This window comes from Ictalurus punctatus, unplaced genomic scaffold, assembly GCF_001660625.3.
Source record: "Ictalurus punctatus breed USDA103 unplaced genomic scaffold, Coco_2.0 tig00163675, whole genome shotgun sequence".
Classification (NCBI taxonomy): domain Eukaryota; kingdom Metazoa; phylum Chordata; class Actinopteri; order Siluriformes; family Ictaluridae; genus Ictalurus; species Ictalurus punctatus.
This window is the reverse complement of record NW_026521165.1, coordinates 11,264-28,061: the sequence shown is the minus strand read 5'-3', so window position 1 is coordinate 28,061 and position 16,798 is coordinate 11,264. Positions and strand designations below refer to the sequence as shown.

The window sequence follows — 16,798 nt, the reverse complement described above, 5'->3', positions numbered from 1 at the left end:
TTTCTCACAAAATCAGGTGATAATGTTCGCCCAGCAATGCAACTATCTCTTTATCTATAGAGATAAAAGAAAGATATTACAGAATGATCACTCTGAATGGCCGCCCATCCATGTAAATATCTCTATTTGTAAAGACAAAAGAATGAGGTTTAATCACCGTCTTAATGTGTAGTGACTGGGCTTATTTGTGAAGATACTGATGAATGCAAACATGGTGCAACCCAAAAGAAAACCTGTCAGCTTGAGCTTTATTTTATATAGCTTTGTTCTTTCAACTTTATGTACAAAAGCAAATAGAAATAACTATATTTTGTAAAAAAAAATTCCTGAATTTTGCGCCATCTGGCTTTCTCTATGGTTCCCTACTGCCGTCTAACTCCACCTGCCACCTGAAAGAAAAAAATAATAAATTTAAAGGAAGCAAGGAGCCACAAACCGTAGAGGCTAAGCGAAGAAGACTTTCATCGACGTCGAACTCTACCTGCCGCCATATACCGCCATATACCGCCAACCCACCGCCATATAGCTCAAACCTACCACCTGAAAGAAAAAATAAATGTAACAGTAACAATGAGCCACGAGCTCGTCCTCGTGAAATCCTTTGAAACCAACCAAGCCTGTAAAATCAAAGCGCTATTCATTGTATGGGGGCGAGGGAATCTCCTCAACCACCACCATCTGGATGATGGACTAAAACCCACAGTAGGAAAAAAAGAGCAAGTAATCATATAAGAATGATAAGAAATCCAGAAAACTTTGAGATTATCACTTGTCACCTTACAGGAAAATAAAGCCATGAATATGAGAACCTGTATTAAACTAAATCGATCAACCAATTTTTAAAAATGATTATTTCATTCATTTCTTTAACATTTTTGATTAAACACTGACCTTTACTTTCATTGAATAGACTTATTATTTATTGTAGGCTGAATGTTTAAATGTTAGAAATTACAGCAGACATTAGCAAAAAGTGGGTGTTTCCTGCAAAGTCACTTCTCACAAAATCAGGTGATAATGTTCGCCCAGCAATGCAACTATCTCTTTATCTATAGAGATAAAAGAAAGATATTACAGAATGATGACTCTGAATGGCCGCCCATCCATGTAAATATCTCTATTTGTAAAGACAAAAGAATGAGGTTTAATCACCGTCTTAATGTGTAGTGACTGGGCTTATTTGTGAAGATACTGATGAATGAAAACATGGTGCAACCCAAAAGAAAACCTGTCAGCTTGAGCTTTATTTTATATAGCTTTGTTCTTTCAACTTTATGTACAAAAGCAAATAGAAATAACTATATTTTGTAAAAAAAAAATCCTGAATTTTGCGCCATCTGGCTTTCTCTATGGTTCCCTAATGCCGTCAAACTCCACCTGCCACCTGAAAGAAAAAAATAATAAATTTAAAGGAAGCAAGGAGCCACAAACCGTAGAGGCTAAGCGAAGAAGACCTTCATCGACGTCGAACTCTACCTGCCGCCATATACCGCCATATACCGCCAACCCACCGCCATATAGCTCAAACCTACCACCTGAAAGAAAAAATAAATGTAACAGTAACAATGAGCCACGAGCTCGTCCTCGTGAAATCCTTTGAAACCAACCAAGCCTGTAAAATCAAAGCGCTATTCATTGTATGGGGGCGAGGGAATCTCCTCAACCACCACCATCTGGATGATGGACTAAAACCCACAGTAGGAAAAAAAGAGCAAGTAATCATATAAGAATGATAAGAAATCCAGAAAACTTTGAGATTATCACTTGTCACCTTACAGGAAAATAAAGCCATGAATATGAGAACCTGTATTAAACTAAATTGATCAACCAATTTTTTAAAATTATTATTTCATTCATTTCTTTAACATTTTTGATTAAACACTGACCTTTCCTTTCATTGAATAGACTTATTATTTATTGTAGGCTGAATGTTTAAATGTTAGCAATTACCGCAGACGTTAGCAAAAAGTGGGTGTTTCCTGCAAAGTCATTTCTCACAAAATCAGGTGATAATGTTCGCCCAGCAATGCAACTATCTCTTTATCTATAGAGACAAAAGAAAGATATTACAGAATGATCACTCTGAATGGCCGCCCATCCATGTAAATATCTCTATTTGTAAAGACAAAAGAATGAGGTTTAATCACCGTCTTAATGTGTAGTGACTGGGTTTATTTGTGAAGATACTGATGAATGAAAACATGGTTCAACCCAAAAGAAAACCTGTCAGCTTGAGCTTTATTTTATATAGCTTTGTTCTTTCAACTTTATGTACAAGAGCAAATAGAAATAACTATATATTTTTTTAAAAAATTCCTGAATTTTGCGCCATCTGGCTTTGTCCATGGTTCCCTACTGCCGTCTAACTCAACCTGCCACCTGAAAAAAAAAAAAAAAAAAATTTAAAGGAAGCAAGGAGCCACAAACCGTAGAGGCTAAGCGAAGAAGACCTTCATCGGCGTCGAACTCTACCTGCCGCCATATACCACCATATACCGCCAACCTACCGCCATATAGCTCAAACCTACCACCTGAAAGAAAAAATAAATGTAACAGTAACAATGAGCCACGAGCTCGTCCTCGTAAAATCCTTTGAAACCAACCAAGCCTGTAAAATCAAAGCGCTATTCATTGTATGGGGGCGAGGGAATCTCCTCAACCACCACCATCTGGATGATGGACTAAAACCCACAGTAGGAAAAAAAGAGCAAGTAATCATATAAGAATGATAAGAAATCCAGAAAACTTTGAGATTATCACTTGTCACCTTACAGGAAAATAAAGCCATGAATATGAGAACCTGTATTAAACTAAATTGATCAACCAATTTTTAAAATGATTAATTCATTCATTTCTTTAACATTTTTGATTAAACACTGACCTTTACTTTCATTGAATAGACTTATTATTTATTGTAGACTGGATGTTTAAATGTTAGCAATTACAGCAGACGTTTGCAAAAAAGTGGGCGTTTCCTGCAAATGTCATTTCTCACAAAATCAGGTGATAATGTTCGCCCAGCAATGCAACTATCTCTTTATCTATAGAGACAAAAGAAAGATATTACAGAATGATCACTCTGAATGGCCGCCCATCCATGTAAATATCTCTATTTGTAAAGACAAAAGAATGAGGTTTAATCACCGTCTTAATGTGTAGTGACTGGGTTTATTTGTGAAGATACTGATGAATTAAAACATGGTTCAACCCAAAAGAAAACCTGTCAGCTTGAGCTTTATTTTATATAGCTTTGTTCTTTCAACTTTATGTACAAGAGCAAATAGAAATAACTATATCTATTTTTTTAAAATTCCTGAATTTTGCGCCATCTGGCTTTCTCTATGGTTCCCTACGGCCGTCTAACTCCACCTGCCACCTGAAAGAAAAAAATAATAAATTTAAAGGAAGCAAGGAGCCACAAACCGTAGAGGCTAAGCGAAGAAGACCTTCATCGACGTCGAACTCTACCTGCCGCCATATACCGCCATATACCGCCAACCCACCGCCATATAGCTCAAACCTACCACCTGAAAGAAAAAATAAATGTAACAGTAACAATGAGCCACGAGCTCGTCCTCGTAAAATCCTTTGAAACCAACCAAGCCTGTAAAATCAAAGCGCTATTCATTGTATGGGGGCGAGGGAATCTCCTCAACCACCACCATCTGGATGATGGACTAAAACCCACAGTAGGAACAAAAGAGCAAGTAATCATATAAGAATGATAAGAAATCCAGAAAACTTTGAGATTATCACTTGTCACCTTACAGGAAAATAAAGCCATGAATATGAGAACCTGTATTAAACTAAATTGATCAACCAATTTTTAAAATTATTATTTCATTCATTTCTTTAACATTTTTGATTAAACACTGACCTTTCCTTTCATTGAATAGACTTATTATTTATTGTAGGCTGAATGTTTAAATGTTAGAAATTACCGCAGACGTTTGCAAAAAGTGGGTGTTTCCTGCAAAGTCACTTCTCACAAAATCAGGTGATAATGTTCGCCCAGCAATGCAACTATCTCTTTATCTATAGAGACAAAAGAAAGATATTACAGAATGATCACTCTGAATGTCCGCCCATCCATGTAAATATCTCTATTTGTAAAGACAAAAGAATGAGGTTTAATCACCGTCTTAATGTGTAGTGACTGGGTTTATTTGTGAAGATACTGATGAATGAAAACATGGTTCAACCCAAAAGAAAACCTGTCAGCTTGAGCTTTATTTTATATAGCTTTGTTCTTTCAACTTTATGTACAAGAGCAAATAGAAATAACTATATTTTGTAAAAAAAATTTCCTGAATTTTGCGCCATCTGGCTTTGTCCATGGTTCCCTACTGCCGTCTAACTCCACCTGCCACCTGAAAGAAAAAAATAATAAATTTAAAGGAAGCAAGGAGCCACAAACCGTAGAGGCTAAGCGAAGAAGACCTTCATCGACGTCGAACTCTACCTGCCGCCATTTACCGCCATATACCGCCAACCTACCGCCATATAGCTCAAACCTACCACCTGAAAGAAAAAATAAATGTAACAGTAACAATGAGCCACGAGCTCGTCCTCGTGAAATCCTTTGAAACCAACCAAGCCTGTCAAATCAAAGCGCTATTCATTGTATGGGGGCGAGGGAATCTCCTCAACCACCACCATCTGGATGATGGACTAAAACCCACAGTAGGAACAAAAGAGCAAGTAATCATATAAGAATGATAAGAAATCCAGAAAACTTTGAGATTATCACTTGTCACCTTACAGGAAAATAAAGCCATGAATATGAGAACCTGTATTAAACTAAATTGATTAACCAATTTTTTAAAATTATTATTTCATTCATTTCTTTAACATTTTTGATTAAACACTGACCTTTCCTTTCATTGAATAGACTTATTATTTATTGTAGACTGGATGATTAAATGTTAGCAATTACAGCAGACGTTTGCAAAAAGTGGGCGTTTCCTGCAAATGTCATTTCTCACAAAATCAGGTGATAATGTTCGCCCAGCAATGCAACTATCTCTTTATCTATAGAGACAAAAGAAAGATATTACAGAATGATCACTCTGAATGGCCGCCCATCCGTGTAAATATCTCTATTTGTAAAGACAAAAGAATGAGGTTTAATCACCGTCTTAATGTGTAGTGACAGGGTTTATTTGTGAAGATACTGATGAATGAAAACATGGTGCAACCCAAAAGAAAACCTGTCAGCTTGAGCTTTATTTTATATAGCTTTGTTCTTTCAACTTTATGTACAAGAGCAAATAGAAATAACTATATATATTTTTTAAAAATTCCTGAATTTTGCGCCATCTGGCTTTCTCTATGGTTCCCTACGGCCGTCTAACTCCACCTGCCACCTGAAAGAAAAAAATAATAAATTTAAAGGAAGCAAGGAGCCACAAACCGTAGAGGCTAAGCGAAGAAGACCTTCATCGACGTCGAACTCTACCTGCCGCCATATACCGCCATATACCGCCAACCCACCGCCATATAGCTCAAACCTACCACCTGAAAGAAAAAATAAATGTAACAGTAACAATGAGCCACGCGCTCGTCCTCCTAAAATCCTTGGAAACCAACCAAGCCTGTAAAATCAAAGCGCTATTCATTGTATGGGGGCGAGGGAATCTCCTCAACCACCACCATCTGGATGATGGACTAAAACCCACAGTAGGAACAAAAGAGCAAGTAATCATATAAGAATGATAAGAAATCCAGAAAACTTTGAGATTATCACTTGTCACCTTACAGGAAAATAAAGCCATGAATATGAGAACCTGTATTAAACTAAATTGATTAACCAATTTTTTAAAATTATTATTTCATTCATTTCTTTAACATTTTTGATTAAACACTGACCTTTACTTTCATTGAATAGACTTATTATTTATTGTAGACTGGATGTTTAAATGTTAGCAATTACAGCAGACGTTTGCAAAAAGTGGGCGTTTCCTGCAAATGTCATTTCTCACAAAATCAGGTGATAATGTTCGCCCAGCAATGCAACTATCTCTTTATCTATAGAGACAAAAGAAAGATATTACAGAATGATCACTCTGAATGGCCGCCCATCCGTGTAAATATCTCTATTTGTAAAGACAAAAGAATGAGGTTTAATCACCGTCTTAATGTGTAGTGACTGGGTTTATTTGTGAAGATACTGATGAATGAAAACATGGTGCAACCCAAAGAAAACCTGTCAGCTTGAGCTTTATTTTATATAGCTTTGTTCTTTCAACTTTATGTACAAAAGCAAATAGAAATAACTATATATTTTTTTAAAAAATTCCTGAATTTTGCGCCATCTGGCTTTCTCTATGGTTCCCTACGGCCGTCTAACTCCACCTGCCACCTGAAAGAAAAAAATAATAAATTTAAAGGAAGCAAGGAGCCACAAACCGTAGAGGCTTAAAAAGCTGTGGCCTCGCACAAATCAGTGTTTTCTTGGCTATTGCTGGAGGTAGTCCAGCAACGTGTTGGCTTGTCAGTGAATCAGTCCTGAGAATTTGTCTGAAGATCGAAGCATCTCATGGCCCGTACGGGGATCGAACCCGTGACCTTGGCGTTATTAGCACCACGCTCTAACCATCTGAGCTAACCGGCCTAAGGGTCCCCTGAAGACTGGCTCCGTACCGTGAGCTAGGACGGGGCTAAGCGAAGAAGACCTTCATCGACGTCGAACTCCACCTCCCGCCATATACCGCCATATACCGCCAACCTACCGCCATATAGCTCAAACCTACCGCCGGCTAACTCCACCTGCCACCTGAAAGAAAAAATAAATGTAACAGTAACAATGAGCCACGCGCTCGTCCTCCGTAAAATCCTTGGAAACCAACCAAGCCTGTAAAATCAAAGCGCTATTCATTGTATGGGGGCGAGGGAATCTCCTCAACCACCACCATCTGGATGATGGACTAAAACCCACAGTAGGAACAAAAGAGCAAGTAATCATATAAGAATGATAAGAAATCCAGAAAACTTTGAGATTATCACTTGTCACCTTACAGGAAAATAAAGCCATGAATATGAGAACCTGTATTAAACTAAATTGATCAACCAATTTTTAAAAATTATTATTTCATTCATTTCTTTAACATTTTTTGATTAAACACTGACCTTTCCTTTCATTGAATAGACTTATTATTTATTGTAGGCTGAATGTTAAATGTTAGAAATTACCGCAGACGTTAGCAAAAAGTGGGTGTTTCCTGCAAAGTCACTTCTCACAAAATCAGGTGATAATGTTCGCCCAGCAATGCAACTATCTCTTTATCTATAGAGACAAAAGAAAGATATTACAGAATGATTACTCTGAATGTCCGCCCATCCATGTAAATATCTCTATTTGTAAAGACAAAAGAATGAGGTTTAATCACCGTCTTAATGTGTAGTGACTGGGTTTATTTGTGAAGATACTGATGAATGAAAACATGGTTCAACCCAAAAGAAAACCTGTCAGCTTGAGCTTTATTTTATATAGCTTTGTTCTTTCAACTTTATGTACAAGAGCAAATAGAAATAACTATATTTTGTAAAAAAAAATTTCTTGAATTTTGCGCCATCTGGCTTTGTCTCTATGGTTCCCTACTGCCGTCTAACTCCACCTGCCACCTGAAAGAAAAAAATAATAAATTTAAAGGAAGCAAGGAGCCACAAACCGTAGAGGCTAAGCGAAGAAGACCTTCATCGACGTCGAACTCTACCTGCCGCCATTTACCGCCATACTACCGCCAACCTACCGCCATATAGCTCAACCTACCACCTGAAAGAAAAAATAAATGTAACAGTAACAATGAGCCACGAGCTCGTCCTCGTGAAATCCTTTGAAACCAACCAAGCCTGTAAAATCAAAGCGCTATTCATTGTATGGGGGCGAGGGAATCTCCTCAACCACCACCATCTGGATGATGGACTAAAACCCACAGTAGGAACAAAAGAGCAAGTAATCATATAAGAATGATAAGAAATCCAGAAAACTTTGAGATTATCACTTGTCACCTTACAGGAAAATAAAGCCATGAATATGAGAACCTGTATTAAACTAAATTGATCAACCAATTTTTAAAAATTATTATTTCATTCATTTCTTTAACATTTTTGATTAAACACTGACCTTTCCTTTCATTGAATAGACTTATTATTTATTGTAGGCTGAATGTTTAAATGTTAGAAATTACCGCAGACGTTTGCAAAAAGTGGGTGTTTCCTGCAAAGTCACTTCTCACAAAATCAGGTGATAATGTTCGCCCAGCAATGCAACTATCTCTTTATCTATAGAGACAAAAGAAAGATATTACAGAATGATCACTCTGAATGTCCGCGCATCCATGTAAATATCTCTATTTGTAAAGACAAAAGAATGAGGTTTAATCACCGTCTTAATGTGTAGTGACTGGGTTTATTTGTGAAGATACTGATGAATGAAAACATGGTTCAACCCAAAAGAAAACCTGTCAGCTTGAGCTTTATTTTATATAGCTTTGTTCTTTCAACTTTATGTACAAAAGCAAATAGAAATAACTATATATTTTTTTAAAAAATTCCTGAATTTTGCGCCATCTGGCTTTCTCTATGGTTCCCTACGGCCGTCTAACTCCACCTGCCACCTGAAAGAAAAAAATAATAAATTTAAAGGAAGCAAGGAGCCACAAACCGTAGAGGCTTAAAAAGCTGTGGCCTCGCACAAATCAGTGTTTTTCTTGGCTATTGCTGGAGGTAGTCGAGCACCGTGTTGGCTTGTCAGTGAATCAGTCCTGAGAATTGTCTGAAGATCGAAGCATCTCATGGCCCGTACGGGGATCGAACCCGTGACCTTGGCGTTATTAGCACCACGCTCTAACCATCTGAGCTAACCGGCCTAAGGGTCACCTTAAGAAGACCTTCATCGACGTCGAACTCCACCTCCCGCCATATACCGCCATATACCGCCAACCTACCGCCATATAGCTCAAACCTACCGCCGGCTAACTCCACCTGCCACCTGAAAGAAAAAATAAATGTAACAGTAACAATGAGCCACGCGCTCGTCCTCCGTAAAATCCTTGGAAACCAACCAAGCCTGTAAAATCAAAGCGCTATTCATTGTATGGGGGCGAGGGAATCTCCTCAACCACCACCATCTGGATGATGGACTAAAACCCACAGTAGGAACAAAAGAGCAAGTAATCATATAAGAATGATAAGAAATCCAGAAAACTTTGAGATTATCACTTGTCACCTTACAGGAAAATAAAGCCATGAATATGAGAACCTGTATTAAACTAAATTGATCAACCAATTTTTAAAAATTATTATTTCATTCATTTCTTTAACATTTTTGATTAAACACTGACCTTTCCTTTCATTGAATAGACTTATTATTTATTGTAGGCTGAATGTTTAAATGTTAGAAATTACCGCAGACGTTAGCAAAAAGTGGGTGTTTCCTGCAAAGTCACTTCTCACAAAATCAGGTGATAATGTTCGCCCAGCAATGCAACTATCTCTTTATCTATAGAGACAAAAGAAAGATATTACAGAATGATCACTCTGAATGTCCGCCCATCCATGTAAATATCTCTATTTGTAAAGACAAAAGAATGAGGTTTAATCACCGTCTTAATGTGTAGTGACTGGGTTTATTTGTGAAGATACTGATGAATGAAAACATGGTGCAACCCAAAAGAAAACCTGTCAGCTTGAGCTTTATTTTATATAGCTTTGTTCTTTCAACTTTATGTACAAGAGCAAATAGAAATAACTATATATTTTTTAAAAAAATTCCTGAATTTTGCGCCATCTGGCTTTCTCTATGGTTCCCTACGGCCGTCTAACTCCACCTGCCACCTGAAAGAAAAAAATAATAAATTTAAAGGAAGCAAGGAGCCACAAACCGTAGAGGCTAAGCGAAGAAGACCTTCATCGACGTCGAACTCTACCTGCCGCCATATACCGCCATATACCGCCAACCCACCGCCATATAGCTCAAACCTACCACCTGAAAGAAAAAATAAATGTAACAGTAACAATGAGCCACGAGCTCGTCCTCGTAAAATCCTTTGAAACCAACCAAGCCTGTAAAATCAAAGCGCTATTCATTGTATGGGGGCGAGGGAATCTCCTCAACCACCACCATCTGGATGATGGACTAAAACCCACAGTAGGAACAAAAGAGCAAGTAATCATATAAGAATGATAAGAAATCCAGAAAAACTTTGAGATTATCACTTGTCACCTTACAGGAAAATAAAGCCATGAATATGAGAACCTGTATTAAACTAAATTGATCAACCAATTTTTTAAAATTATTATTTCATTCATTTCTTTAACATTTTTGATTAAACACTGACCTTTCCTTTCATTGAATAGACTTATTATTTATTGTAGGCTGAATGTTTAAATGTTAGAAATTACCGCAGACGTTTGCAAAAAGTGGGTGTTTCCTGCAAAGTCACTTCTCACAAAATCAGGTGATAATGTTCGCCCAGCAATGCAACTATCTCTTTATCTATAGAGACAAAAGAAAGATATTACAGAATGATCACTCTGAATGTCCGCCCATCCATGTAAATATCTCTATTTGTAAAGACAAAAGAATGAGGTTTAATCACCGTCTTAATGTGTAGTGACTGGGTTTTATTTGTGAAGATACTGATGAATGAAAACATGGTTCAACCCAAAAGAAAACCTGTCAGCTTGAGCTTTATTTTATATAGCTTTGTTCTTTCAACTTTATGTACAAGAGCAAATAGAAATAACTATATTTTGTAAAAAAAATTCCTGAATTTTGCGCCATCTGGCTTTGTCCATGGTTCCCTACTGCCGTCTAACTCCACCTGCCACCTGAAAGAAAAAAAATAATAAATTTAAAGGAAGCAAGGAGCCACAAACCGTAGAGGCTAAGCGAAGAAGACCTTCATCGACGTCGAACTCTACCTGCCGCCATTTACCGCCATATACCGCCAACCTACCGCCATATAGCTCAAACCTACCACCTGAAAGAAAAAATAAATGTAACAGTAACAATGAGCCACGAGCTCGTCCTCGTGAAATCCTTTGAAACCAACCAAGCCTGTAAAATCAAAGCGCTATTCATTGTATGGGGGCGAGGGAATCTCCTCAACCACCACCATCTGGATGATGGACTAAAACCCACAGTAGGAACAAAAGAGCAAGTAATCATATAAGAATGATAAGAAATCCAGAAAACTTTGAGATTATCACTTGTCACCTTACAGGAAAATAAAGCCATGAATATGAGAACCTGTATTAAACTAAATTGATCTAACCAATTTTTTAAAATTATTATTCATTCATTTCTTTAACATTTTTGATTAAACACTGACCTTTCCTTTCATTGAATAGACTTATTATTTATTGTAGACTGGATGATTAAATGTTAGCAATTACAGCAGACGTTTGCAAAAAGTGGGCGTTTCCTGCAAATGTCATTTCTCACAAAATCAGGTGATAATGTTCGCCCAGCAATGCAACTATCTCTTTATCTATAGAGACAAAGAAAGATATTACAGAATGATCACTCTGAATGGCCGCCCATCCGTGTAAATATCTCTATTTGTAAAGACAAAAGAATGAGGTTTAATCACCGTCTTAATGTGTAGTGACAGGGTTTATTTGTGAAGATACTGATGAATGAAAACATGGTGCAACCCAAAAGAAAACCTGTCAGCTGAGCTTTATTTTATATAGCTTTGTTCTTTCAACTTTATGTACAAGAGCAAATAGAAATAACTATATATATTTTTTTTAAAAATTCCTGAATTTTGCGCCATCTGGCTTTCTCTATGGTTCCCTACGGCAGTCTAACTCCACCTGCCACCTGAAAGAAAAAAATAATAAATTTAAAGGAAGCAAGGAGCCACAAACCGTAGAGGCTAAGCGAGAAGACCTTTCATCGACGTCGAACTCTACTCTGCCGCCATATACCGCCATATACCGCCAACCCACCGCCATATAGCTCAACCTACCACCTGAAAGAAAAAATAAATGTAACAGTAACAATGAGCCACGCGCTCGTCCTCCGTAAAATCCTTGGAAACCAACCAAGCCTGTAAAATCAAAGCGCTATTCATTGTATGGGGGCGAGGGAATCTCCTCAACCACCACCATCTGGATGATGGACTAAAACCCACAGTAGGAACAAAAGAGCAAGTAATCATATAAGAATGATAAGAAATCCAGAAAACTTTGAGATTATCACTTGTCACCTTACAGGAAAATAAAGCCATGAATATGAGAACCTGTATTAAACTAAATTGATAACCAATTTTTTAAAATTATTATTTCATTCATTTCTTTAACATTTTTGATTAAACACTGACCTTTACTTTCATTGAATAGACTTATTATTTATTGTAGACTGGATGTTTAAATGTTAGCAATTACAGCAGACGTTTGCAAAAAGTGGGCGTTTCCTGCAAATGTCATTTCTCACAAAATCAGGTGATAATGTTCGCCCAGCAATGCAACTATCTCTTTATCTATAGAGATAAAAGAAAGATATTACAGAATGATCACTCTGAATGGCCGCCCATCCGTGTAAATATCTCTATTTGTAAAGACAAAAGAATGAGGTTTAATCACCGTCTTAATGTGTAGTGACTGGGTTTATTGTGAAGATACTGATGAATGAAAACATGGTGCAACCCAAAGAAAACCTGTCAGCTTGAGCTTTATTTTATATAGCTTTGTTCTTTCAACTTTATGTACAAAAGCAAATAGAAATAACTATATATTTTTTAAAAAATTCCTGAATTTTGCGCCATCTGGCTTTCTCTATGGTTCCCTACTGCCGTCTAACTCCACCTGCCACCTGAAAGAAAAAAATAATAAATTTAAAGGAAGCAAGGAGCCACAAACCGTAGAGGCTTAAAAAGCTGTGGCCTCGCACAAATCAGTGTTTTCTTGGCTATTGCTGGAGGTAGTCCAGCAATGTGTTGGCTTGTCAGTGAATCAGTCCTTGAGAATTTGTCTGAAGATCGAAGCATCTCATGGCCCGTACGGGGATCGAAACCCGTGACCTTGGCGTTATTAGCACCCACGCTCTAACCATCTGAGCTAACCGGCCTAAGGGTCACCTGAAGACTTTTGCCTGGCTCCGTACCGTGAGCTAGGACGGGGCTAAGCGAAGAAGACCTTCATCGACGTCGAACTCCACCTCCCGCCATATACCGCCATATACCGCCAACCTACCGCCATATAGCTCAAACCTACCGCCGGCTAACTCCACCTGCCACCTGAAAGAAAAAATAAATGTAACAGTAACAATGAGCCACGAGCTCGTCCTCAGTAAAATCCTTGGAAACCAACCAAGCCTGTAAAATCAAAGCGCTATTCATTGTATGGGGGCGAGGGAATCTCCTCAACCACCACCATCTGGATGATGGACTAAAACCCACAGTAGGAACAAAAGAGCAAGTAATCATATAAGAATGATAAGAAATCCAGAAAACTTTGAGATTATCACTTGTCACCTTACAGGAAAATAAAGCCATGAATATGAGAACCTGTATTAAACTAAATTCGATCAACCAATTTTTAAAAATTATTATTTCATTCATTTCTTTAACATTTTTGATTAAACACTGACCTTTACTTTCATTGAATAGACTTATTATTTATTGTAGGCTGAATGCTTTAAATGTTAGAAATTACCGCAGACGTTAGCAAAAAGTGGGCGTTTCCTGCAAAGTCACTTCTCACAAAATCAGGTGATAATGTTCGCCCAGCAATGCAACTATCTCTTTATCTATAGAGACAAAAGAAAGATATTACAGAATGATCACTCTGAATGTCCGCCCATCCATGTAAATATCTCTATTTGTAAAGACAAAAGAATGAGGTTTAATCACCGTCTTAATGTGTAGTGACTGGGTTTATTTGTGAAGATACTGATGAATGAAAACATGGTTCAACCCAAAAGAAAACCTGTCAGCTTGAGCTTTATTTTATATAGCTTTGTTCTTTCAACTTTATGTACAAGAGCAAATAGAAATAACTATATTTTGTAAAAAAAAAATTCCTGAATTTGCGCCATCTGGCTTTCTCTATGGTTCCCTACTGCCGTCTAACTCCACCTGCCACCTGAAAGAAAAAAATAATAAATTTAAAGGAAGCAAGGAGCCACAAACCGTAGAGGCTAAGAGAAGAAGACCTTCATCGACGTCGAACTCTACCTGCCGCCATATACCGCCAACCTACCGCCATATAGCTCAACCTACCGCCGGCTAACTCAACCTGCCACCTGAAAGAAAAAATAAATGTAACAGTAAACAATGAGCCACGCGCTCGTCCTCGTGAAATCCTTTGAAACAAACCAAGCCTGTAAAATCAAAGCGCTATTCATTGTATGGGGGCGAGGGAATCTCCTCAACCACCACCATCTGGATGATGGACTAAAACCCACAGTAGGAAAAAAAGAGCAAGTAATCATATAAGAATGATAAGAAATCCAGAAAACTTTGAGATTATCACTTGTCACCTTACAGGAAAATAAAGCCATGAATATGAGAACCTGTATTAAACTAAATTGATCAACCAATTTTTTAAAAATTATTATTTCATTCATTTCTTTAACATTTTTGATTAAACACTGACCTTTACTTTCATGGAATAGACTTATTATTTATTGTAGGACTGGATGTTTAAATGTTAGAAATTACAGCAGACGTTTGCAAAAAGTGGGCGTTTCCTGCAATAGTCATTTCTCACAAAATCAGGTGATAATGTTCGCCCCAGCAATGCAACTATCTCTTTATCTATAGAGATAAAAGAAAGATATTACAGAATGATCACTCTGAATGGCCGCCCATCCATGTAAATATCTCTATTTGTAAAGACAAAAGAATGAGGTTTAATCACCGTCTTAATGTGTAGTGACTGGGCTTATTTGTGAAGATACTGATGAATGAAAACATGGTGCAACCCAAAAGAAAACCTGTCAGCTTGAGCTTTATTTTATATAGCTTTGTTCTTTCAACTTTATGTACAAAAGCAAATAGAAATAACTATATATTTTTTAAAAAATTCCTGAATTTTGCGCCATCTGGCTTTCCTCTATGGTTCCCTACTTGCCGTCCTAACTCCACCTGCCACCTGAAAGAAAAAAAATAATAAATTTAAAGGAAGCAAGGAGCCACAAACCGTAGAGGCTTAAAAAGGCGTGGCCTCGCACAAATCAGTGTTTTCTTGGCTATTGCTGGAGGTGGTCCAGCATGGTGTTGGCTTGTCAGTGAATCAGTCTTGAGAATTTGTCCGAAGATCAAAGCATCTCATGGCCCGTACGGGGATCAAACCCGTGACCTTGGCGTTATTAGCACCACGCTCTAACCATCGGAGCTAACCCGGCCTAAGGGTCACCTTAAGACTTTTGCCTGGCTCCGTACCGCGAGCTAGGACGGGGCTAAGCGAAGAAGACCTTCATGACGTCGAACTCCACCTCCCGCCATATACCGCCAACCTACCGCCATATAGCTCAAACCTACCGCCAGCTAACTCCACCTGCCACCTGAAAGAAAAAATAAATGTAACAGTAACAATGAGCCACGAGCTCGTCCTCGTAAATATCCTTGGAAACCAACCAAGCCTGTAAAATCAAAGCGCTATTCATTGTATGGGGGCGAGGGAATCTCCTCAACCACCACCATCTGGATGATGGACTAAAACCCACAGTAGGAAAAAAAGAGCAAGTAATCATATAAGAATGATCAGAAATCCAGAAAACTTTGAGATTATCACTTGTCACCTTACAGGAAAATAAAGCCATGAATATGAGAACCTGTATTAAACTAAATCTGATCAACCAATTTTTAAAATTATATTTCATTCATTTCTTTAACTTTTTGATTAAACACTGACCTTTACTTTCATTGAATAGACTTATTATTTATTGTAGGCTGAATGCTTAAATGTTAGCAATTACCGCAGACGTTAGCAAAAAGTGGGGCGTTTCCTGCAAAGTCATTTCTCACAAAATCAGGTGATAATGTTCGCCCAGCAATGCAACTATCTCTTTATCTATAGAGACAAAAGAAAGATATTACAGAATGATCACTCTGAATGGCCGCCCATCCATGTAAATATCTCTATTTGTAAAGACAAAAGAATGAGGTTTAATCACCGTCTTAATGTGTAGTGACTGGGTTTATTTGTGAAGATACTGATGAATGAAAACATGGTTTCAACCCAAAAGAAAACCTGTCAGCTTGAGCTTTATTTTATATAGCTTTGTTCTTTCAACTTTATGTACAAGAGCAAATAGAAATAACTATATTTTGTAAAAAAAATTCCTGAATTTTGCGCCATCTGGCTTTCTCTATGGTTCCCTACTGCCGTCTAACTCCACCTGCCACCTGAAAGAAAAAATAATAAATTTAAAGGAAGCAAGGAGCCACAAACCGTAGAGGCTAAGAGAAGAAGACCTTCATCGACGTCGAACTCTACCTGCCGCCATTTACCGCCATACTACCGCCATACTAGCTCAACCATACCGCGCTAACTCACCTGCCACCTGAAAGAAAAAATAAATGTAACAGTAACAATGAGCCACGAGCTCGTCCTCGTGAAATCCTTGAAACCAACCAAGCCTGTAAAATCAAAGCGCTATTCATTGTATGGGGGCGAGGGAATCTCCTCAACCACCACCATCTGGATGATGGACTAAAACCCACAGTAGGAAAAAAAGAGCAAGTAATCATATAAGAATGATAAGAAATCCAGAAAACTTTGAGATTATCACTTGTCACCTTACAGGAAAATAAAGCCATGAATATGAGAACCTGTATTAAAC

At 37.7% G+C, this 16,798-nt stretch overlaps 3 non-coding genes across 3 annotated transcripts; all 3 read right to left on the bottom strand.

The window, feature by feature from the left end:
* Positions 1–6,539: 6,539 nt before the first annotated feature.
* Positions 6,540–6,613, bottom strand: trnai-aau (transfer RNA isoleucine (anticodon AAU)). The gene has a single exon. It is a non-coding gene; the product is annotated as a tRNA-Ile (tRNA).
* Positions 6,614–8,796: 2,183 nt separating this feature from the next.
* Positions 8,797–8,870, bottom strand: trnai-aau (transfer RNA isoleucine (anticodon AAU)). Its single transcript has one exon. It is a non-coding gene; the product is annotated as a tRNA-Ile (tRNA).
* A 4,132-nt stretch (positions 8,871–13,002) lies between these two features.
* On the bottom strand, positions 13,003–13,078 carry trnai-aau (transfer RNA isoleucine (anticodon AAU)). The gene has a single exon. It is a non-coding gene; the product is annotated as a tRNA-Ile (tRNA).
* Between the last annotated feature and the right edge of the window lie 3,720 nt (positions 13,079–16,798).